Raw genomic sequence first — 25324 nt, 5'->3', positions numbered from 1 at the left:
TACTCTTGAGTTCTTTATAGATTCTGAATATAAGTACTCTGTCAGATAAATAATTTGCAAATGTTTTTTCCCAGTCTTTGGATTTCCTTTCATTCTCCTAAAATTGTCTTTCAGAGAATAGAAGTTCTTAACTTTGATGAAATCTAATAGATCAGTTTTTTTCTTTTATGGATAATGTGTTTGGAGTCTTATCTAAGAAACCTTTGCCTAACCCAAGGTCACAAAGATTTTCTCCTGTGTTTTCTACTAGAAGCTTTGTAATTTTAGGTTTTATATTTAGGCCCATGTTGCATTTTGAGTTATGTTTAGTATGTGGTGCAAGGTGTAGCCTGAAGTTCATCTTTTTTGCGTAAAGATATCCAGTTGTTCCAGCATCATTTATTGAAAAGACTCTCCTTTCTTCACTGACCTTTTAAGGGTCTTTACTTTTCCTCCTGCCTCTTTGCACAGAAGTCTCCCCCTCCAGCCCCTCTCCCAGCCCTCTTGCTCTGGAGCACATGGTTCCCTCTTACTGGTTCCTGCCTCTCATGATCCTTATTTCCGCCCAGTCCTTGTCTTCTCTCTCACAGCAACTGCCAGGAGTGTGGTTTCTGCCTTTTCAAGTTACCACTGCAAACCGCCCCCCCCCACACACACCCCCCCACCCCAGCCTTGTGACCTCAGAGTATTAGAGTGAGGGCTTCCAGAGGCATCTCAGTCTGCTCTGACCTGCTGCTGCTGGCTGCCCGCCTCCTCCCAGTGTTAGTCTCTTGGCCTCTTTCTTGGGCATGTTCTCTTTCTACCCCTAAATCTGGGAGCTCTCAGGCTGCGTGTAGAGCAGCCCCTTCTCTCTCTTTCCAGTCTTCTCCCCGGTCTTCCTGCCGAGAGCTCATCCACTTCTCCCTGTGCTGCCTCCCTGCTTCCTGTGCTGGTCTCACAGTTTAATTGCCCTCATTCCTGCAGGTCAACCAGTGACCACATCGGCTCCCTCACCCCTTTCTCTCTGAGAGGTCCTCATTCTCCCTGTGCCCACGCTCAGAACACCCTGGCCTCTCTCTGTCAGTGTGTCCGGTAGGTTCTCTCATCACAACTTCATAGTACAAGCACGTCCTTAGTGGGAAAGGCCTGGTGGTTATTGTTTCCCTCACTCTATTCTTGTAGCATTTGGATGGGCAAGAGGGCGTGGCAGGCAGTCCATGTCAGGCCACACACCTCAGCTGGAGCTGGGCTGTTAGGTTGGAGGTGTGTCTATGTGGCCGTTCCAGTGCAGAGTAGGGCCTCAGGATGTGTCACCCAGCTTGGATGAAATCGTACTGTGGAGCTCTATTTCTCACTGATGTTAGTGTCCATGGGGTTCTCGTGTGGTCCTGGCGGGGAATCAAGGAAGCTGAAGTGGCCCTGTACCGGCTATGCTCGAGAGTCTGGCGTTATTGTGAGCTCAGTGTAGGCGGAAGTACATTGTACTCACTGGTGGCAGGCTGCTGTTTCTCCCACATCTCGGGCAGGCTGGGAGATTAAAGAGCATCTGGGGCCCCATAGAGCAGGCATTTCTTCTCTGGAGATGGGGGCAAGCCCCTGTGAGACAGGGCCACCTATCCTCAGGAGCAACGGTCAGCAACCTTTTGGAGACTGGGTGGCTCTCAGAGGCGTTGCTCCTGTCCTTGTGGCACTTCTGGGGTGTCAGCAATGTTTTGAGTGCTGCACAAACAATAATCAACTCCAGTTTCTGCCTGCTAGACCTGGAGCGGGACAGGCAGAACTGCTGTGGAGAGGCCCGTGTAGGCCTCATTGGGGCTGAAATCACATGTGGGCAGACCACAGGCACTGTGGGGGCAGTGTGTGGGAGCTGGCAGCCGCCTGGTGGGCCATTTGCCTGAGAGCCAGAGGCAGCCACTCAGGGTGTGACTGAAGCCTGCGCTTCTTGGACTGTGAAGGGAGCAGGTAACCCATGGGGTGTGGTTTCTGTGCGCCAGGGTGGCAGGTAGCACCTGTGCACTGTAGAAACTGGATCCTGGCCCCTTGTTTCTTGGACCTTGGATACCTTGCGGTGATGGCCTGATTGAATGAGTGTGGTCTTCAGGATGGCTGACCTGAGAATGGAAGAATGCCTGGCCCTGTCAAGAGTCCCCTCACAAGGTCTTGTTTTGTTGTTCACAGTGCAGGTCCCCACCCCAGGGTCTGTCTCCAGGAATGCAGAATGCCGCCTCCTCAAAGGTTCTTCTTTTCTTTTAAGATTTTTTTTTTCACCCTTTTCTCCTCAAAGCCCCCAGGTACATAGTTGTGTATTTTTAGTTGTGGGTCCTTCTAGTTGTGACATGTGGGACACCGCCTCAGCACGACTTGACAAGCAGTGCCATGTCCGTGCCCAGGATCCGAACCAGTGAAACCCTGGGCCGCCGCAGCAGAGCGAGCGATCTTGACCACTCAGCCATGGGACCAGCCTCATTAAAGGTTCTTTTAAAGGCAGAACTAGTTGCTTTTTATCAGCACGTTGCCTGAGTAAAGCTGCTGCTGTTTGAAAGACTGGCTGTCAGAAATGCCTTTTCTAGAAGTCACTACACAGAATTGTCTAATGGAAATTCCTGGAAGCCAGGTTGCATTCCTAAGGCATTGTTTAGTTACTTGTTTTTCTGATTTTTGGTCCAATCAGGTAATTACATCTGGTAGAGTATCTAGTTCTGTTAGAGGATGAAAGTGTGGGGATTGCTGATTTATGCATCAGTCCCAGAGGCTCCTCTGAAGCACTTTTTTAGGCAATAAAAGTACCTGTTTGTGATGCGTCGGGACAGGTAACCGGAGCCCAAGAGCTCTGTGAGTCTGGGGGAGCCCGTGAGCTGCAGCTCACCACCCAGGGCTGCAGGAGGACCCAGCGGCCCTTGGCTGGGGTCCTGTCCAGATGTCTGTCCAGCCCCCCTTGGGACAGTGCTCAGTGGAGGGTCTCAGCCCATTTATGTGCAGAGGGGACCGTTAGAGAGGATCCAGTGGGCTGACACAGAGACTTTATAAATAGTCGGGTGCCTTTCTGGCTTGTCTTCGTTCTGTTCACAGCTAAAATTCCCTGGCAGCCTGTAACTAAGAAGAATGGAAAGTACTATTTGCAGAGACTGAAATCCAGCAGGCGTTAGTGATCCCATGATATGTCGTTGCTGCTCGTTGCTTTGGCTGTTCTCTCAGGCGGTCATCTCTTCAAGTTGAGCTGTCGTCAGGCCCTGAAAACAGCCGCACTCTGACCAAGACCCCAGATGTGTACAGGGAAGCATGTTTTGTCAGCGTGAGGTCTGACCACTCATGCTCAGGGTCACGTGGGCAGGTGAATGGCACCCAGAGGTCGCAGCTAGGCCTGGGGTGTCTGAACCTGAGTAGTGCAACTTTATGTGTGTAAATTGGGGAGAAGGATTGAATTGACACGATCTCTATGTAGGTGCTTGGGATGTCAGCTGCTGCCAGTCTGTTAGCTCACTGAGCCTGAGTGGTTTCTACAATGAGGGGTTGTGTCCCCATCGCACTGACGAGCACACCCAGGCTTAGAGAATGGGCCACTTTGGCCAGGGTTCCATCACTAGTCCGTGGCCCAGCAGGGACTTGGACTCCAGAGTCTGTGTCCTTGAGCACTGAATTATTCTGCATTATCTTTTATCTGGAATTCTTCAGAAGTGTTCTTTATCAAATCTAACGTTGCGACGCTTTGGCCTGGCCTTCCACTTTCTCACTAGGGAGCTCATTGCTTCTTAGCATCACATCAGCTCAGAGCTGCCCACCCCGATGCTGATCCCGTGTGTGTACACTGATAGCATGCTGTGTTACACTGTCCCATTAAACTCTGTCTAGTAGGCACCTTCCACTGTGCACATGTGTGCGCACACATGTGCACACATGGCAGCAGTAACTTTCCTCTCCTCCAAAAACAGAAGAGACAGGAACAGTCAGTAGGAGAATCTGCCAGACTATGAGGGGACAGTGTGGGAGGTGAGCAGATCAGGAGGGGCAAGCAGCGCATTAAGAGGATTCCTGTAGAGTCAGCCCTGGCATTCCTGTGGTCCTGGGAGGACAGAGGATGGAAGGGCTTGTCCGCATACCTGGGGGGTTAGAACACAGGTGAAGTGCCCTGATTGTCCTCCTGAAGAAGGAAGTCTATCTCGGAGAAAATGGGGGAGCCAGTGGTTTCTAACTCAAGTGTGCTGTGCTCAGGCTTGTACGAAAGTTCATAGGAGCAAACCCAGTGGACAAGTGGGGGTGCAGAAAGGATACCCGACTGTTGTAGTACTTCAGGGTTGTGTGTGCAAGGTGCAGGATCCGTGCTGTGCTTCCTGGACCTGTCGGGGGTGGCACAGGACCGGGGGTGGTGGTGTGATGATGGAGAAGAAAGAGGGGGGCCCAGGGCGGTGGGTGTGTGATGATGGAGGACAGAGGGGGACCCAGAATAGTGGATATGTGATGCTGATGGAGGAGAGAGGGGCTGATGGCAGATGTTGTAGAGGGAATGGACGGTCTGAAACTAGAAAGGCAAGCGTGGAATGACACTTGGAAGTCACTAAGCTCACCAGAGAGTTTACAGTGAGGTGTGCTGGAAGGTAGGGTGGAGAGAAAATGGCTCAGCACGTGTAGCTGGGAGGAAAGTGAAGAAGATGGCATAGCCTGAAGGGAAGGCTGGTTGGGAGCAGGATTGTGGATCCTCGTTTGTTTGTTTCTAAGGATGGGAGGAGCTGTGGGGGCAGGAGTAATGGGTAGGAAGACCTGGAGATTGTGAGAGACAAGGGCATGTCGATGGCACAGGCCCCCAGGAGATGCGGGGGTGGGGGGGCTGCAAGCAGGAGCCTGCCAGGGACCCGTTGACCTTGGCAAGGAGGGGGAGCAGGTCCCAGGCCCACAGGACTCCGCATTACTAGTTAATGTCAAAACCCTGTGTTACACAGCATTCAGTTAGGTGTGGAGCTTTGCTGTGTCAAAATAATTCTTCACTTTACTGAAAGCATTTACCCTAAGATTTTATTAAGTAGTGAACTCCTTAGTTCATTGGAGGTTTTCCCTTCATAAATGTATATACAGTCACGTAGCACATAAGGGCGTTTCTATCAAGGACAGACCGCATATACATCGGTGGTCCTGGAGGATGAGTACCATATAGCCTAGTAGTAGGCCGTGCCATCTGAGTTTGTGTATGTACACTCCATGGTGTTAGCACAACAACGAGATTGCCTAACGACGCATTTCTCAGAACGGGTCCCTGTGTCCCTGTCGTTAAGCAAAGTCTAACTACGTGCCGCACCTGTGTGAACATCCTCAGGGGTTTGCGCACCTCCTCCTAGCTTCCAGCCTGGCCTAAGGTGGAGAAGGATAGAGGGAGGGAATGAAGATGTGATTGTCTGGCTGCCCTCCCGGGAAGAAGAGGGATGCTCTCCCTTCTTTGACTTTCTCTGTTTAGATTTACAGCCCACGGGGTGGGTGAGAGTGAGGCAGCAGGAATGTGAGATGAGAACAGAGGAGACAGGCCAGTTCCATCTCAGGAGCTTGAGAGCACAGAGGGTAGAAATGGCCGGATGGGGCCTGGGCCTGCAGCTGTCCCTGCACTGGCCGACCAGCCTTAGGCTGGGGGTACCATCTCAGTACATGGCCCTTCTACTTGGGATCGATTTTCACTTTCATCAGAACTTAATGGGTTATGCTCTTGAATTCCACGTGCACATTTTTGCTTGCAGACAGTCATTCTAGGCTGTCCTGAGAGGAAGCTGGCGCCCACACAGGAGAAGGTGGATGTTAGGGCTGGCCATTCACCAGGAGAACTTTAGGCTGGGCCTCAGGCTGCAGCAGAGACCCCACCCCACCTCGATAACCCTGGGCCTTCACTGTCAAGGAGCCGGACTGCATGACGTCCATGCACAACCTTCCAGGGATGTTCTTGTCAAATGGAAGACAAAACTGAGATGCTGGGGACTTGAAGCTTGTTGGATGAATTTAAAGGACATGAGTGGAGATTGTCTTCTGTGGGAATAGGATGCAGTTCTTAGTGTTTGTGTTTTTCTTTGTAAAAAGATTTACACCTGAGCTAACATCTGTTGCCACTCTTCTTTTTCTTTTCTTCTTCTTCTTCTCTTCTTCTTCTCCCTAAAGCTCCCCAGTACACAGTTGTATATTCTAGTTGTGAGTGCCTGTGAGTGTTGTGGCATGTGGGACGCTGCCTCACCGTGGCCTGATGAGTGGTGCCATGTCTGCACCCAGGATCCGAAGGGGCAAAACCCCCAGCCGCCGAAGCAGAGCATGCGAACTTAACCACTTGGCCATGGGGCCAGCCCCCCAGTATTTGTATTTTTTAAGTTCTGTTGTTTATATTGAATTTGTTCAAAGCTTGTCCCAAGTGCATGACTGTGTTAGACAGGTTTGCTCTCCTTCTGGAAGGTTTTAGTCTCCTCTGGGGCCTCCACAACCGCTATACATTTGGCTGCCTAAATAAGCCTGCTCTTTGTGGGGCTTCGGTATCCTCTGTGTCCTGGTGTTGAGTAGGAGAGGGAGAGTTCACCCCTCTGTCATTAGGGAGGAAGCTTAGCTCTCGTAAAGGCTTGGTGGTAAGAGGAGAGGATTGGGTGAATAGGCTGAGAGGAACGGGTGGAGGAGGTGAGGTGCACCTCGAGTGGGTGATTCCCCTGGCCCCTGGCTGTCAGCCCCCAGGCTCCGAGCATTGGGCTCTGCCGGGCCCTCCAGGTGTGTGCCCCCACTGCCACTGCCTCCACACACTCTGGGCTCCCGTGCCTCCTGTAGGCTGGTGTCCAGCACCCTCACAGCCACACCTCCTCCTGTTGCTGCTGCCGCCCCTGCCGCCCCAGCTCCTACCCGGTGGCTGACCAGCCTCCTGTCTGCTCACGTAGGTGTTCTGCCTTCCTCTTGCCTCCACACGGCAGCCGCACAGGGACCTTTGAAAACCAATAATGTTACTCCCTGTTCCAGCCCTGCAGTGACTGCCCATCACTTTTTGATTAAATTCCACACCCTGGTTTAAAAAACCCTTTCACGATCTTGCCCTGCATGACTGCTTCTTTGACAGTAACGGTCACAGCGTTTATGGTATTCATGATCTAGATGAGTAGTGATATGGGTGAGGCTGACTTACTCCAGGACAGGCTCTGTTCCAGGCAGTTTTTATCTGTTGAGTCATTTAATCTTACAAACATCTATGGTAGGTACTAATGTGTCCCCATTTGACAGGTGAGGAGCTCAGGGCATGACCCCAGGGTCACTTGGCAAGTTCATGGCAGAGCTGGGTTGGGGTGGGGTGCCTCTCCTGTCACCCTTGAATGGATGAGGGTCTCTGACCTTTCAGAGCAGGCTCTGCCCTATCATTTAGGAGATTTCAGTGTGGATACTCTACAGGGGCCACGAGTCATGTTTAATGAACTCTTGGTGTACTACTAGCCCGTGTGACTTGAGTCTCACGTGAGCAGGCCTGGCCCATGGTCCCCCTTTCATGACCTGGTGCCCGGAACAGCATGGATGTGGTGGTGCTCAGCCAGTACTTGCTGAGCGGCAGGTGCATTGATGCCATGGTCAGAGGGCTTTTGTGTCAGCCTGGCCCGTTGCTAGCCCTGGGCAGGGTTGGATTTGGTGGCCTGAGGAGAGGGTGGCTCAGAGGCCAGCGCTTGGCAGACACCAGCAGCGGGGGGCCTGGGGACATGTCGGGGCGTGGCAAGTCCTTCCGTGATTTGGTGTGGGTGATGCATTTACTCGGGATGGGGCAGGTCGGTGCTGAGGACATGGTGCCTATTTCCTCACGGATTGGGTGGCTCTTGTGTGTGTGAATTGATAGCTGCAGGAAAACAAAGGACCCTCTCCCCAAGTCCATATTGGAGGAATTCAGGCCCAAATCCCTAAGGTCTGTCGTTGCCATACCATGAGTGAAGTTAGCAAGCCAGCATCATGGAGCCCTCCCTGTACTGACTGTTGTACAAACATACCTCAATATTTGTGGAAAGCCCTCTTGGTAGATGGTTAACATTTTTGCCCCCCAAAACAGTAGGAGCGGTAAATCACAACCCTCTAGATAAAGCAATTGGGAAAACATTGCAAGAATTTGCTATATTAAGTGCTGTGAACAATGGCAGCCCGCAGGAAATTATGCAGAGGGAAAAAGCCCTTTTATTTGCTTTTCAAAATTGATGGGACGGGGAAAATACGGGAGATGGGGAGGAAAAGGAGGAAAAAGAGTAAATACAGTAATCTTGAATTGAAAATGAGGCCAAGCCTTTCTGCCCAGTTCTGGCTTTGGTTCAGTATCAAGGGCAGGAAACTGTGAACAGCTCTGTATTAACCACCTCACATCTGGAGGGAGCTGCTGCGTGTGAAGTAGTGTGTAGGGTCTTGTCAGTACTGTTTGGTGTGAGTCTCTAAGCAGACCTGTGAATTAGGACCATTGTTCTGCCCATTTTACAGATGATGAAATGGAGACTTTAAAGAGATTGAGGAACTTGCTCATAGAACAGCACCAGTGAAAGCTAGGATTCACTTCTGGGCTGGCTTGAACTTCGGGGCCTGATTCCTTGGCTGCAGAGGTGAGCCCAGGGGTGGGGACCACCCTCCAGCTCCTAATGTTTGCATAGTGTACTTGTCTAGTGAACTTAAATTGCAGGTTTTTTTGGATTTTTCTGTTTTTTTCTCACTAACTGCTGTCCCTTTTCTGTTCCAGAATCCAATCCAGGATGCCACCTTGCTTGTTGTTATCATGTGTCTTTAGTCTCCTCAGTCTGTGACAGTTTCTCAGTCTTTTTTGTTTTTGTGACTGTCACACTTTTGAAGAGGTCAGGCCTGTTATGGAATGTCTCTAGTTTGGGTTCGTCTGGTATTTTCTCATGATTAGACCAGGGCTATGGATTTGGGGATGGAGACCACAGAGGTGACGTGCCCCTCCCATCACTCCATGTCAGGGGTCCATGCTATGAGTACAACTTAATGCTGTGATGTTAACTGATCACCTGGTTAACAGCGAGTCTGCGGTGTCCCCACCTCACGTTACCGCTGTCCTTTTCTGTTCTTGTTCACTGGTCCCTGAGTCCATCTCCACCTCCTAGGAGGATGAAGGAATTTCTAAGACTTTGTTAAATTCTCAGCGTAGGTTAAAACCACGAGCATAAGTGATCAATATTTGGGCAGAGATACTTTGAGGTTCTACAGATGTCCTCTGTCCCCTTACAGCCTCACCGCTACTGTCAGCATCAGCAGTGGACCAGCACTTACGACTGCGAGGTTCCAGTGCTGATTTCCCATTTTCCTCACTCCTTCTGTTTGTTAATTGGAGTTCTTCTGTAAGGAGAATTTGTCTGTTCTTATTTGTGTGTTTATTCAGTCATTCGTCTGTATCAGTGTGGGCCATGGGTGTTATTATATTTAGTAGTTGTAATCCAGTACTGCATTGTTTGTTTAACTGCTCACATCACCCCAGCTCTGCCCAGTGGGAGCTCTCTGCTTGGTTCCTGTGTCCTTTGACTGTCCATGTCCTGTGGTTTTTTGAGCACTTCCTACTTTCTGGCAATACGAGATGCTGCAGGCTCGTCTTGTATTTTCTGTTCCAGTCCTAGAATCAGCCATTCTCTAAGGGGTCCGATTCCTTTTTTGGAGGATGGTTATTTAGAAACCAAATATTGCAGCGGCTGAGCTCACCTGTGATGCAGTTAGCAAATCCTTCTAATCCATCTTCTAATAGATGAATTCTGTGTCCTAGCGTGGTGTGTTCTGGAAGAGGTGTTGCCAGTTGATCATGTGTTCCCACCTTTGTAATTGGTTGGCTGTGAGCCCCCAGTTTCTTTCTGTCTCTCTCCTGTGATGACGGGTGTTCATTCTTCCTCTGCACAGGCAGCACTCAGTGGTATCCTTCTGCTTCTCCTCTTTTAACTTTGTATTTCTGTTACTTACCCTCATATGCTGGGCCACTGATTGAATCTGCCGTCATTTGTTCAGTTGCCGCTGGATGCTAGATTGTCTCTGATGTGGCCTCTTCCCAACTGCGTGACCCTCTCCTGATCATGGTGCATCTCCTTTCCCTCGTCTGTGATAGGTTCTTTTGGGCAGTGGCTCTCAGACTCTCTTGGCTGTGACTTGCAGTCACAGTGAGAAGCGCATCCTGCGATGCCCTTCAGATGCACAGTACGGATGTGGGGGCAGCTCCAAGAAGCAGAGCTGGCTTTTTCTCTGTAGTACAACTTCTGATTTTCCATTCCATTTTGTGTTCTGTTCCACACATAGATTTTATGGTTCACCCTCTGAAAAGCTCTGTTCTGGGGTATGCACCCTGCAGCACTGTATGGAAAGTTACCTTCTCCTTTGCTGCCGTCTGATGATCTCAGTGTTTTACTTTCCTTTTTGTCCATTGATGAGCAAGTTCATTGTTTTGGTCATGATTGCAGTTACTTGGGAGGCTGTGCATCTCTGTGTTCAGTGGAAATTCGGGTTCCTCCTCTGTGAGTGTCCTCTTTGTATTTCTTGCTGAGTGTCCTAGTTTTGTGACTGATTTGTGGAAGTTGTGTATGTGTCCCAAATACTGGCTCTTTGTTGGTTACGTGCTGCAGATCTTCATCCTCTCTGTGGCCTATCTTTTAACTTTACTTATGGGGCCTCCTCATACAGAAGTTTTACATTTAATTTAGGTTTAAATGATCAGTCTTTTCCTCTGTGATATAAGGTGTCTTGTTAATATTTTTCTACCTGGATAAAATAAAGATAGTTATCTTAAACATAAAATGGTCAGTTATTTTACCAGCAAAAAGGAGTTTATTTGGGAACAGCAAAGAATTGCAATTCGAGACTTAGAAATCTATGGGAAACCACAGGCAAGTCCAAAGAATAAAAGAGAGGAATATTCTTTTATGGAAGAGAAGGGGGCGTTGAGAGGGACTGTCATAAACAGAGTCCCTTGGAGGAAATAGACTTTGAAATGTAATGGCTGTTCATTGGCAGAGTTGTGACAGTCTCTCATTGGCTGGGCTGTTGCTGGGCCAGGAGAAAATCTTCCTTCTCTGCTGAGGTAGCAAAGCAGGCTTCTTCCTGTTAGGTCTGCAGTTGACATTGAGTGATAGGGTGTGAGAGCTCTCCCTTCTAGCCTCCCCACTCCATTTTAAATGAGATTTCTGTTTATTAATTTTCAGGTTTTCCCCTTTTGATCAAGATCTTTCTCTGAAAGCATTGCTGATCAAGAGTCGGGTTTTTCTGGATTCAGTTGCCTTTTGTCCCTCAATGCCAGGAGGACCTTTTCTGGACGTCATGTCCCACATTGGAGGGAAATTGTACACATTGGAAACCTATTGAGGTCACGTTTTAATGACAAGTAGGAGTAGGAGGGAGAACTCTCAGGTACTTCCCATCTATAGTCCATATCTTCAAGAATGTAAGCACTGGAGATCATCTCCTTATTGGGTACATCATTTTTACAAAAGTTTGACAGGCAACAAGTACAGAATCAAAAGTAACATGACAATTCCAAATTGTATGATGGTTCTAACCCAGGACCCTAGGCCTGAAGGTGGCCAACTAAACAGATATTTATTGGCACTTAATCTCACTTAGGAGAGAAAAGTTCTCCCTGTGGAGGCAAACCTAGAGTCATGTGTGCCTCCTAGAAGTCTCTGCTTAAAGTGGCCATGAAAGCACAGTAGAACAGTGAATACAGCAAGAGCGCACTCAAACTGAAAGAATTAACCAAGCACATTTGGGAAGATACAGTGCAGGAATAAACATGAAGCAATAGCTGATAAAAGTCTTCGCAAAAATAGCAAAATGTGAAAGATGTTTTAAAACAGTATTATTATCAAAGAACTATTTGGAGCTAAATGTGTTACCAGTAATACAGCCTGTAAGGTTGCAAATCCAGAGAACATGAATTTGGATAAGAATCCAGAGTCAGTTAATAGTGGAGATGCAAGAAAAATTTCTGTGAATTCTGAACCTTCTAACCCTTCAGAAAGGGCAAGTAAAAAGATTGATCTATCATGGAATTGTGATGAGGCTGTTTCCAAAAGGCCGTATTCAAAAGAATAGGTTTCCCTCTTTTGTGAGGGATTGGGAAATGCAGACCAGAGTATTGCCTGTCCAAGAAAGAGAGGGAGGAAATAAGGTAAGAAGCAACAGTAAGTAAAAGATAATACAGGTCTGGTCTGGCCATGTTGGGAAAGCTGTCTGCCTCAGATGTCCACTGTGTCTCTTCCTAGTCAATTTGATTTGGAGATCTCCAGCGTTTTACAGGACGAGATGTTAGGTGGGGTCTTCTTTAGCTGTGAGATGTGTACCCAAGGTTTGAGTCCCTGAAGTTTGACTGTCATCTGGGTAGTGAGGAGGACCTGGTATAGTCTCTTCCAAGAAGAGTCAAGGGCAGTAAGAAAACTGGAAAACATTAGCTTGGAGAATTGTAGCCAGACATGTAAATAAACTACAAGATTTTAGGATCCAATCCAGCTTACAGGTATATAACAAAACCTTGAAAGATAATAGGATTAGAATTTAATATCTACAAAAGTACAACCATTTTCTCTCTCCACTATTATCTTCATTTATCAAGGATAATCATGGTGAATATCTATGTCTATGTATATCTTTCTTGTATGACATTCCAATCAAAGCCTGGTAATATAGTCAGTATTTCCAGTTGTGACCTGTTAGATGGAGAATAGATTTTCACTGAATTTATGTAAATACATATACTATCATGAAAAGTATACTTAAGAATTTCCGAATTCTGGAGGGATCAGGTAGGGAGAAAAGATAAATGTTTTAACCCTTGTTGTAAAGATACATTTTCTCAAAGGAGAGGAGAAAGGAGGTCCTTTAAATCCAGGTCATTCTAATGATCTTAAAGTTATCATATGCGTGCATTCTTGAGTATATTTCTCTGAACATAAAACATGTTTGAAAAAGCACCAGAGTAAAACAATAACTACCTGTAAATGATAAACAACTTAAAAATAGCAATGGTTAAAGATCTGATTTGACAGTAAATTTGGTCATTTCTGCATAAATATAGGTTACATAGTGTACCGTAGATTGTAAAAAGCTTTAGCTCTTCTTAGTAGAAAAGACTCAGCTTTTAACATAAAGCACAGGAAATAATTTTGATAAAACAGGAAAAGATGACAAAGAAAACCTTTCAGTCTTTTATCAGGATCAGACCAATAGCTCAAGCAAACTTTGTCCATTTAACAGATGAAGGAAGACTAAGTTCTGGTTTACAGAAGTACACTCTGAATGTTAAAGCTTATTTTAAACCTTTACAGCAATATTATTTAATCTTATCCAGCTGGATCACATATAAAATTTTTTTCCCAGAGAAACCTTTCACAACTTTATTTTTCCTCAACAAAAATATATCTCCATATCTCATATCTTTTTTAACCAAAAAGCACATCCTACTTACTTTGCATATGGAGATGTTTCCCTTATTATTTTCTAGTAGCTTTAATCACATATACTAATTAAAATTCTTAACTCTTAGAATCCTTATTCTTAGTGAAAGTAAGAGGTAAGTAGTTGTGAACTGTCAGATATATAAATACATTTCATATTTTTAGAAGCATATACCCCTTTAAATAATGTAATCTTTCAGTGTGACACAGGACATGGTTACTAACAGACCCAAATTTATCCTTAGTTTCTTTGTAAAGGAAGCCACAAGTGGATAAGCTTATCTGGAAATGATTTAGACATTCAATGAGTTCCCATCATTTAATTTAACCTAGCAAAACTTTAAGATTTCAGGTTACCTAAAAAGATTTGGGGAAGCTATTTCAAAGGTTCACCTAGAAGCTTTATCCTATTTACATCCATTTAATTTACTTGTTTTCAATAATTATGTTTAGATTTCTTATGAAAATTTCATCATACCAAGTTATTTTTCTTGCTGACAAATTATGTACTAGAGATAATATGAACTTATTTGACTAATAAACCCAGGCAGAATGAAAGATGTAAGTCTGCATTACGTTCAGCATTGATAACTCTAACGATATGCCTGTTTTAATTAGACCAACAACCTTAAAGTAGCTTCTATTTACTAAAATTAATCCTAGATCATGTAAACTTGAAAAGCATTTGGGTTAGTTTTCATTAATTTTAGTTCATATTAGCACTTTTTATTTTTAAGCCAATTAAATAGAGCTCTTTTACAAATAATTTTAGCAAGACCATCCAGAGGTAGAAAAATACCACATTCCTATGACATACATACATACATAGACGTACATTAAAGACTGACAGGCACAGAGATCTCATAGCTTTCATTTAAAAAGTTTTAGCTATGTCTCAGGTACAAAACTCAAAAGAATAGTTGAATCCAAATTGTGTTTCTGGCAGATGGATAAGTTAAGGTTACTGTTCAAATGGCCAAACTCTTTTACTATGATTTTTATTTGCATGCTGTAAGAATCCTTTTAGAGCTGTTTTTGGAGGCGTTTTGTCTTTTAGAAACTTCTGCATACCAGTCAAAGAGTGCATTCCATTGTCTCCTGGGAGGTTTGGAATTTTCTCTTTTAAAAGCGCCCTTAGGTGGACTTGTTTAAAACAAAGTTTCCCCACCATGGCCATTACAATTGCAAATTATCCAAAAGTTCACTCATTTCCAGAATTGCACAATATCCTGGCACATAAGCCAGGTGGAACCTTTCTTGCCTCTGGATTCCCAAAACGTCTTAACTGTGAGGGACCCTTTTTTCCAATAGCTGTTCCCAAACCTTACAAATCACGTTTTCCCACCATTTGAACAGGATGGGTGACTTACCAAGAAGCTTCAGCAACCAGAAACAGAAAGCAAATTTTCTCCTCAGAGTTTTGGAGTATATTTGTTTATTATCCAAAGTCTAGGGTAATTGCTATTTAAATTTTTTCTTCTAGTTGTTTCTTTGCTCCAGTTAACGAAGAAGTAGTAATTAGGGGTTTAGCATTTGAATCAAAGGGGCAGGTTTTAATATATTTGAGGAAGGAGAAAGTGGGAAGAGAATTAGAATGGGGAAACTAAGGGTATAGAGGAGGTGTAGGCGGTATAGAAGGGACAGATAAAGGTGGCGCCAGAGGCAGAGCCTGAGCGCAAGATGGCCGCCCTACATCTGGAGACAAAGGAGACAGGGGAGGGGAAAGAGAGGCTTTGTTTGGAAACCATTTCGTCTTTCTTCAGTTGTTTGTTTGCCTTCGTTAAATCAAAAATTCTATTTTGCAGAGAGGCAATTTTAGACTCCTGATAACATTTGGAAGCCTCAAAATACAGTCATGCATCACTTAACGATGGAGATGTGTTCTGAGAAATACACTGTGAGGTGATTTTGTAGTTGTGTGTACATCATAGAGTATACTGAAGGGGAACAAAACTTTACCACACCAAAATGTGTCTCTTTGACATGAAGACTATTTTAGGCTGATTATTTTTTTATTTTTAATTTTTTTTCCTTTTTCTCCCCAAAGCCCCCCAGCACATAGTTGTATATTCTTAGTTGTGGGTCCTTCTAGTTGTGGCATATGAGATGCTGCCTCAGCATGGCCTGATGAGCAGTGCCATGTCCGCACCCAGGATTTGAACCAGCGAAACCCTGGGCCGCTGCAGCGGAGTGCACGAACGTAACCACTTGGCCACAGGGCTCGCCCCTAGGCTGATTATTATTAAGAAACAAAAGACTCAGAAAGTTTTTTTTGTTCTACCCCCACCCCCTTTCGCCCCTTACTGCCTAAAAGAATTCTGATAAAAAAAAACCGATCTCAGGAAACGATATTTCACCTTAGCATAACGGGAACTATGTGATAGGGAGGAACCTAGAAAAGCCTTTTTGTTGGGCTCCCCTCTGTGTTCTTCTCTGTCTGTGTGGGCAAACAAACACTTGTTTTCCAAATGTTTGCTCCTTTTCACCTGCCTGTGAATTGTCTTCCTTCCCTTTGCGGTCCCAGACTCACTCCAGCCCTAACATCTTTTCTTTGGCTAAGGATGGTATTTAAGGTGAGGGCTTCGGACATTTTGACAAGTGACTCGGTTTTCCTGGGTTTCTCCCAGGTATACATGTTATTGAACTTTTGTTTGTTTTACTCTTGTTAATCTGTCTCATGTCAATTTAATTCTTAGACCAGCCAGAAGAACGTAGAAGGGCAAAGGAAAATTTCTTCCTCCCCTGCAGTACTTAGACAAACCTAGGTGGTATAGCTTACTACACACCTAGGCTATGTGGTACTAATCTTATGGGACCGTCATTGTATACGCAGCCTGTTGTGGACCAAAATGTTGTTATGCAGCACATGACTGTACCAATCAAAATAGATGTCCCGTTCAGTTTTGACAATTTTAGATCCATAGTTGTCCAATTGAGCTTTAAGAAAAGTAAGTTTGGGGAGTTCAAAAGTTCCCCATAATGGCTAGTGGTGTTCTAAGTTACTTTTTATTGAGTCTGTCCATTTAGTCAGAAATGTCTGGGGCCGGTCCTGTGGCCGAGTGGTTAAGTTCGCGCGCTCCGCTGCAGGCGGCCCAGTGTTTCGTCAGATCGAATCCTGGGCAGAGACATGGCACCACTCATCAAGCCACGCTGAGGCGGCGTCCTACATGCCACAACTAGAAGGACCCACAACTAAGAATATACAACTATGTACTGGGGGGCTTTGGGGAGAAAAAGGAAAAGAGTAAAATCTTAAGAAAAAAAAAAAAGAAATGTCTATGAGAAGGGACTGTGGGGTTTTGAACATAAAACTGGTCGGAGTTCTTGAAGGGAGAACACTCTCAGAGTGTTCAGGTGACTGGGATACCATTTCTCAGAGGTGTGTGTGTTTTTTCTTTTTTTTTTTTTTTAGAACAAAGGAAAAAAATCCTAAACGGCACAGTTCCAATAGGAACAGCCCTGTTCCAAAGGAATTGGACCAAAGGCTAGCACATTTCCAGTAGGAACAGCCTGATTTCAAAGGAGTCAGGCCAAAGTGCCAAACAAGCACTCACAGAAAGGACAAAGCCTTTAACAGAAAGGATGAAGCCTTCAAAAACAGAACAGATCCCGAATAAAGCCTGGAAAGCTTCAAAACTTGCAAAGAGAGTGGAGCCTGAATCCAGGAGAAAACTTACCCTCAAACACCAGGTTCGGTGAGAAAACAGTGAACTCAGTGGGTTCTGTGGGTACCAAGACGTGTGTGCTCACACGCCTTGGAACTGTCAGGGGTCTTCTCAGCATCCCATTTCTCTGACACCAAGAAATGTTGACCTTAAAAATAAAAGTTAGTTTGCTAGCAAAAATGCGTTTATTTGGGAACAGCAAAGAATTGCAATTTGGGACATACAGTTTATGGTGAACCATAGGTAAGTCCAAAGAGCAAAGGAGAGGAACATTCTTTTACAGAGGAGAAGGGGCTGTTACATACAAAGAGTCCATTGGAGGAAACTGAGAGTTCAAAGCGTAATGGCTTTTCATTGGCAGGGTTGTGACAGTCTCTCCTTGGCTGGGCTGTTGCTGGGCCAGGAGAAAATCTTCCTTTCTCCTGCTGGGGTGGCAAAACAGGTTTCTTCCTGTTGGGTCTGCAGTTGACATGGAGTGGCAGGGCATGAGAGCTCCCCTTTCTGGCCTCCCGACTCTGTTTTAAGTAAGGTTTCCATTTATTAATATTCATGAGATATTTCCCTGTAAAAACTTTAAAGTACAAGTGTGCTTTTCACATCTAGATTTTGTGCTGTGCGTTGGCACCATGTGTCAGGCAGCCATTCTTTCCCACCTGTGTGGCATCTTGGTCCAAGCAGGGGAGGTCTGCTTCAGGACTGAGTGTTCTCCCTGCCAGCCGTTTGCTGCCTGAGTGCCAGCACCACACTTGATATCTCAGGGTCTGTTCTCCGACCCCCTGGTTTTTCTCTCCTTCAGAATTATCTTGGTGATTCTTGGCATCCTTGGTCTCTATTTTAATTTCCTTACTTCTATCTTTCCTGGACTCATCCTCATCTTTCCTGTGGTCTGGACCGGAGAGATGCAGGCCTGAAGCCTGAGTGTTCTCAGCTCGCTCAGTGAGGGAGATTGTCCAGTTGGGGGGATAGTCAGGAAGGTGTTTAAAGCAGAGGACAGCAGGTGGCTTCCAGGATGGAAGGGTATTTCCACTCTTCCTTAATGGGGAGGACTTATGGGAGGAATACGCTGGATGAAATCACACAGAGAGAGCACGAGTTGCCTGGCGCACTTTTGCACGTGCACTTTCATGGGATTCTTACCTAAGAATTCCAGGAGGTGATGGGAGATGAAGAACCTGGAGTCCAGAGTGGGTGAGTGGTCGCAGCTAGCCAGGTTTTCTGGTCCTGAATCCCTTGTTCATCTGCTGTTCCAGGCTGCCCCTTCCCAGGATGGAGCAACCAAGAATGGAGGAGAGCTTGTCCCAAGTGATGTGTCCCGGCTCCTCACAAGACCAGAATTTCCTACTCACTTGAACATGAGGACCCCACCTGCCCTGTGCTTCTTCCCTAGCCGTGTGTTCTACACATGGGAGCTGCTTTCATTGCGGATGATTTGTTACTGACTAAAATTGATGCCTTTTGAAAGTTTTTTTTTTGCTTTTTTTAAATCTTAGAATGGTTTTTCAAAAATGCAGAAAAAAAAAACCTACCTCCAAATTCCAAAACTACATAAGATGATTTGAAGGGGCACCGGGTAAATATTTCAGACTTTGTAGGCCACATGTCCTAGAGCCAAAAGCAGCTGGAGATGCTTCATAAATGGATTAGCTTGGCCTGTAGCAGTAAAACTTGATTTACAAAACAGGCGCTGTGCTATAATTTGCCAACCCCTGACCTACAGTATTTAGGGCAATATCTCAGTAAAACACTTACAGAATATGACAAAATAAACCTTAGATTAGCAGACTCATCTTTGAAGAAAGTCAGTCTTCTCAATACTCAGTCCCAAGTTCTTTCCTTTGTGGCTCAAAACCTGTTAGTGAATCACCTTTTCGCCACTCTCTGGGCTCCCTGGTGACCTGGCCTTGTCTCCCTGGTTCTGATATCTTCTCGCAATGTTGGCCTCAGTGCTCCACGTCTCGATAAGTCCACATTCTTCCTGCCCAAGTGCCTCCCCTCCCAGAGTCCCTCAGTTCTTGCCAGTTCAGGGCAGGCCTGGCTGCTGGCAGCTAGCACCTTGCTCCTTTCATCTTGGGCACATGCATTTCGCAACTGGGCTGTGAACTCTGAAGTGGGCCTTGTCACCAGCACAGAGGCACTGTGCCCGTCAGCCTTGCCGCTCTCATCGCCTTCTCTATCTGGGTGGAGGGAAGGCTCACCACCCCTCCCCCAGCCTTCCAGCTTTCCTTCTCTGCTAGTGTTTCCATTTTTACTTTTAGTGAAAGTAACACATGATTTCTCTTCCATGAGGTGGTACTTTGTATTCTTTAAGCCCTGGTCCACCTGAAGCAGGACTGCATGAACTTTGCTTATTAAGGATGTTGTGTAATCTGACCTCATGGTCAGAAATAGCAGACCAGATGGGTTCCGAGCTACCTTGCCGTGTCCCGACATAAACGTTGCATGTGCACGTTGCATGCTTGCATATGGCAGCCCCAGAAACGACCACAGTGACCTGTTAATAAGACACAGATGATTATTGCTCACCCTGTGAGGGGATGGCATCACCCCCAAAAGCTCTGACTGCCTCTCAGAGGGGGATAGTAAGGCCAGAACTTGTTGAGAATCACAAGTTTTATATAAGGTGAGAGATATATATATATTTCATATATATATTTGAAATATATATATTTCAAAGTGAGAGTCTGGAGTCGGGGTCTTGAATAGGACTAGGGGTGGGGTGGGTTGGGGGTCTTGATCAGGACTGGGAGTGGGGTGGGGTGAGGGTCTTGATCAGGACTGGGAGTGGGGTGCGGTGAGGGTCTTGATCAGGACTGGGAGTGGGGTGGGGTGAGGGTCTTGATCAGGACTGGGAGTGGGGTGCGGTGAGGGTCTTGATCAGGACTGGGAGTGGGGTGCGGTGAGGGCCTTGATCAGGACTGGGGGTGAGGTGGGGTGAGGGTCTTGTTCAGGACTGGGGGTGGGGTGAGGGGTCTTGATTAGGACTGGGTGGGGAGCATTCCAGAATTGGTGTAAGCTGCATGGCTTTGATATTGAGAGGGGATTGAGAGGCAAGGGGTAAACTAGGGGTGAGTTTACATTGTGGAAGAGTTGCTGGATCCTTGGGGAAGTTGCTGTCAAGAACAGTCAGTGGTCACGAAGGCAGGGGACAAGAGCTGAGATGTGGCTTCTGGTCTGCGTCCTTGCTGAGTGTGGGGTAGCACTTGGTTATTTTGGTTTCCGTTTCATCTCCTGACTGGACCTCCTGTCTCCATGGGCTCTCTGCTTCTGATGCAGACCTTTAGACAGACAGCTGTTTTTGGGTTCATCCCCTCTGATACCTAGATACTGGAGGTGTGAGTATTGTTTTCTCTGGTCTGATTATTTCTCAACTGAGTAGTGTGTTGGGAACTGAAATAGTAACGGTGGTCGTAACTTTTCTGATTTTGGATGACTAGGAAAAGAAAATTGAGTTAAATACTAGGAATTCAGCATTCTTAAATCCACATATTTGTGAAGTAGATTATCCATTTTTGCGGGGGCTGGTGAGGAAGATTGTCCCTGAGCTAACATCTGTGCCAGTCTTCCTCTGTTTTCTGTGTGGGATGCTGCCACAGCACGGCTTGATGAGTGGTGTGTAGGTCCACACACAGGATCTGAACCTGAGAACCCTGGACTGCTGAAGCGGCGTGTGGAAACTTAACCACTACACCAGCGGGCTCGCCCCTAGATTATCAAATTTTTGTTTTAAAATGTGTATTTCACATTTATATACTTGTAAAAAATCAGAATGCCTCTTTCTCTTGTTAAAATAATTAGCATGATTTAAGAAAAAGTCTCACTATAAAAAATTTCCATTTTTAGTTAATTAGAAGAGTTTATAGTAAATATTGATGTGTTTATGTGGGCTGACTATCTAATCCAGATTGTCAGAGGTATTCCCTAAATTTACATTAAAACCTAGCAGATTATTCATGGACATATTATGAGAGACTCCAAATACTTTGCCTCATTTATTTTAGGGAAAGAATCATCTAATCTTTTTAACTGTACAACAAAATTAATTTTAAAATGTTAAAAGCAAATTTTCTTGTTATAGGAACATACTTGTAAGAACTGTTTATTAAATCAAGCCTTCCTGACGGGGTGGTGGTGGACAGTCTCCTGGCGGAGTGAGTGCTGAGGACTGGAAGGCACCTGGTGCCCTTGATGTTCCCAGAGTAGCTGGGCCAGCACACATGGTGACCACAGACCCATGTGTCCCCAGCTGACCCTTCTGTGCTCCTCAGCTGGACTTCTCTTATATTTAGACACACTTGTGTTATGACTGATCAAGAGAAGAGACTACATAAGGAAAGCGGGGTTCAGTGTGAAGGGCATAGTAACTCAGAGTAGAGATTGAAAAGTTAGGAGAGGGTATTGTTGGTAGAAAATAGTCTGACTCCCTTCAGACCCTGGGGGAGGAGGTGTGAAGACCAGGCTGTGATTCCAGTGACAGAGCTTATGCTGATCAAATATCTTGAAGAAAGTGTGAAGACAACTTATAAAGCTGAACAAGGCATTTATTTGTCAACTGTAAAACCAACAGAGTTCTTATCAAAAATTTACAAAGAACTTATACAAACCAGGGAAAGCACAGACAAAAAGCATGGCAGACATTTCACAGAAATGAGGCATAAGTGCCAATAAACACTTAATGCACAGGGAAATGTGAATTACAGTTGCACTGAGATACTTTTCTTATGTATATTTAATTGACAAAACTTTAGAAAGTCTGGCAGTGCCAGGTGGGACCCCACCTCTGCTGCTGGTGCGTGTGAGCTGGGGCAGCCCTTGAAAATTAGTTTGCATTGTCTCTCAAGGTGGGACACTTCCTTATACCCCTCTGGAGCCAACAGGTTGACTCCTAGGTGAATAACCAAGACACATCCTTCAGGTTTTCAAAATTACACAAAAGGGAGGGAATAGCATAATGAATGCCCGTGAAACTTGTCCTTCCTGGCTGGTCGTGTATTCATGGTTTTGATGGGCATGTTCTCTGCCCCTCCCATTCCCTGTAGACCAGTGGTTAGACCCATGGGATGAAATGGATTTAAGGCCTGGTGTTGGGGCAGGACTACTGCAAAGGTGGGGCCCTCTCAGGAAGCGCCTAGTATCTGGCTGTTTAGGACAGTGGTGATGTTCTGGATCCTTCCATGGGCAGACTCCCCATCAGTCTTTCACCTAGTGCTCAGCAGCCATTGAGGAATGCTGCCCAGATTCGTGTTTCCATTGTAGGTCACAAAATGGTGATTTTCTCATTCTGTTGTACCTTCTTCAGTTATTATCTGGAATCCTTATAGAGAGACTTGACTTTTCTGAAATTCTGGTTCCTGTAAAACTATTTTATTTATTACTTTTCAGATTGAGTTGTACTCTTGATCACCAAAGGTGACCAATTGAGTTTTGTTTTATGAGCTCATGTATCTTTAAATATGTCACGTGTTTCAGTCCATTGTGGACATTATTCTTTTTGGTGCTCAAAGTATCCCATCTTTGGCCAATAGGAGTCCCTTGGAGGCTTGTGTGTCCCTTTCACAGGACCTTCTTCATCTTGAATGGTGTCCTGGCTCTGGGGGGGTGGGATAACTCAGGCCGACCTGGCACAGCTGCCTCTCCAGGGGCCTCTCGTCCTGTTGGGGGGCAGGCCTGCTACTTTCTGGGGAGACTGATGCTAAACTGGTGATATAGCAGGTATAGAAAAAAGAAACTCGGGGTAAGAGTGTAGATTTATTAGGCAGGACGCACAACTTTCTTTCCTAAATGCCCCAGAGGATTAAGAATCATCCTTTATTCATAAAAGTCTCCCAGTGTGTCTTATGTCTGTAGCCAGACTTCTCTGACTGGGTAGGAAAGCCCTGAAGAGGGCAGTGACTGAGTGTGAGGTGAACTGTGACTGAGCAGGAAGAGGACAGTGACCGAGCGTCAGGGGGGCGGTGACTGCGTGTTTCCCTGTTTTACATGTTTGTCTCATCGACTCCTCTCGGCCACCTTTTGGGACAGGGCTGTCAGTGTTCCCCTTTTATAGTCAGGGGACTAGGGCGTGGAGGGCAGTGACCTACTAAAGGTTGCATGATTGGTGCCCAGTGACGTGGGGTCAGCCTTGAGTTCTGTAGACCCTGGGACATTTCGGTGAACCAGGGAAATGCCTGGACTGCCAGGGCCTGGTGTGGAGGGAGTCGAGCCTGGTGCCTAGGACCCAGTGGTGTTGGCTGTCAGTGCCTGAGGAGCTGGGTAGAGGTGGGCACCTAGAAAGGATTCTGCAGGTGGAGAGCCCCAGAGCGACTGGGCAGGTGGACCGGGATGCACTGCTGGGAAGTGAGGTCACTCTCTTGGTGTCAGGAGGCTAATGAGGACAGTGGGTCTGCCTGGTGCAGCCCTGTCGGTGTGATTACTGTGGACGGACGCTTCAGTCTGACTTCTTCCTTCCCAAACCGCAGAGATGAGGTGTGATGATGCTGTGTGACCCAGCCATCCCAGTCACAGTGGCTGGGGGTCCAGGCACCACCAGTCACGTCTTACTGCTGAGAAGGATGCCTGGGGACCTGTTTCTAGGAGTGCACAATTGGTGCTACGCTTCTGAAGCAGGGAGTTGGGCTTCCAAGGGTGATGGGCGAGTGTTATAATAATGCTCATTTTATATAGTTTGGAAAATGCAGAAACCCAGAAGAAAAATCACCATATTCCCACTGGCTGTGGCTCCTGTCCAGGTGTGGGATATGGTGGGATCAGTGAGAAGAGAAGGAAATCAGTAAGAGGAATGGAGATGGTCTGTGAAGGGAGAGAGAAGGAACCACCGTCTGTTAACTGCCTTGTACATACTGCACACATGCATGCACACACACGTCATGCACATACCACACACATGCTCAGATCACACAGCACACATACCACATATGCATGCTTATGCACGCACAAGCCCTGGGGACTCTACAGCTAGGTAGGGAGGTGTGACCAGAGTTCTCATACCTGGGTGTTCTGAGGACAAGAAGATGTTGTCTGAGGTGTGCACAGGAGGTGGGCTTTGCCATCGTGAGGGTCAACTGAGTGTTTGGAGGCAGGATGTCCTTGGGGCAGAAGTGGCTCCTTTTCAGGCTCTGGGGGTCTGGCAAGCCCCAGCAGGCATCTCTGGTTTGGAATCACTGTCTGCCCCAGGGGAGCCACCTCCACTCCCAGAACCTGGAAGGGCCTCAAGGGCAGCCCCTGCTGTCCTTGAGTTATAAACCATTCCCTGTGCGGGATCTGGCCTCCTGCACAAAAGCCTTTCTGTTGGGGCTGTGGCCTCTCTAACCCACCACTTGTACTTGCCACTGCCCATTCTAAACTCAGGAAAGGAAAGAGGCCCTCTGGTCCCCATGGCTGCACAGGGGCATGGAGGGAGGGAGGGACAGGCCTGAGCCAGCTCCCACTTGTGCAGGTGAGGCTGGTGCTGCAGGTGTAGGCACAGGAGCCTGTTCTGACTTTTTCTTTAACATGGTCAGAACCCTTTATCTGGGCTGATCTGGCTCATCAGGCGTGGGCGCTGCAGTGGGTCCCGTTCCACAGGCTGCGCCCTGGCTGCTGACTCACGCTCCTCCTTCTACCCCCCTCCTACCCCCAGGGCTCGCTGGCAGCAGGGGTGCGGCTGCCGAGTGGACAGGGATGATGAGGTGAGGGCAGAGCCCAGAGCACCTGCACATGACAGGAGGCTTATTTTTACACACTGTCAGCTGGAAATAATCAACTTTATTTAAAGAGAATGTGTATTCAGAGCGTTAAAAAAAGCACCCAACAGCATGCTGGGCTCTGCTAGGAGCAATTCTCTTGGCTCTGTGGGGAGGAGGCTGCAGGTCCATGTAGGGTGAGCCAGGCCCAGCCCTTGCAGAGCTGCCCACCCTGAGATGCTGAGAGACCAGAGCTCCTCTGTGAGTACTCAGCTCTAAGGGACTTCCCTCAGGACAGCCACCTGCAGGGTGGAAGGTAGTCTCTCGAGGAGTTGTGGCCTGTGGTGTCTCCCATTGTCTGCTGCCCGTCCTGGTCCCAGGGGCCACTGGGCACCACCTGTAAGGGCTCAGCCACGTGTTTGGGAAGTAGCTGTTCCTCCACTTTGAAGGGTCCTCAGGCTTATTTCCTGATCCCCACCAGGTGCCAGGCCATGTTGGCCTTTATTTTGTGTGGGGGCATTTTATTTATGTGTTTCCATAACTTTGGTTATTTCGAGTAGGTAACGCACACACACATTCAAAGGCCATATGGAGAAGGCTGTGCAGTGAGGGCTGAGCCCCCTCCGGCTCCCTCCTGGTACTTGGTATGGGT

General features: G+C 46.7%; 1 protein-coding gene and 1 long non-coding RNA gene across 3 annotated transcripts in view; both read left to right on the top strand.

Moving 5' to 3' along the window:
- The window catches only part of LOC139082995 (uncharacterized), a 45054-nt gene extending 28270 nt beyond the window's left edge, over positions 1-16784 (top strand). Inside the window, exon 3 of one of the 2 annotated variants that reach the window (XR_011539427.1) lies at positions 16762-16784. This is a non-coding gene — a long non-coding RNA (uncharacterized lncRNA). Of the gene's footprint in view, positions 1-8397; positions 8412-16761 lie in introns of those variants that run through there. The other variant, XR_011539428.1, reaches the window with a different exon arrangement.
- NUDCD3 (NudC domain containing 3) overlaps positions 1-25324 on the top strand; it is a 95027-nt gene that overhangs the window by 37172 nt on the left and 32531 nt on the right. The window lies entirely within an intron of this gene.

Source organism: Equus przewalskii, chromosome 4 (assembly GCF_037783145.1).
Source record: "Equus przewalskii isolate Varuska chromosome 4, EquPr2, whole genome shotgun sequence".
Taxonomy (NCBI): Eukaryota; Metazoa; Chordata; class Mammalia; order Perissodactyla; family Equidae; genus Equus; species Equus przewalskii.
The sequence above is the reverse complement of the archived record's forward strand: the minus strand, read 5'-3'. Positions and strand labels throughout refer to the sequence as shown.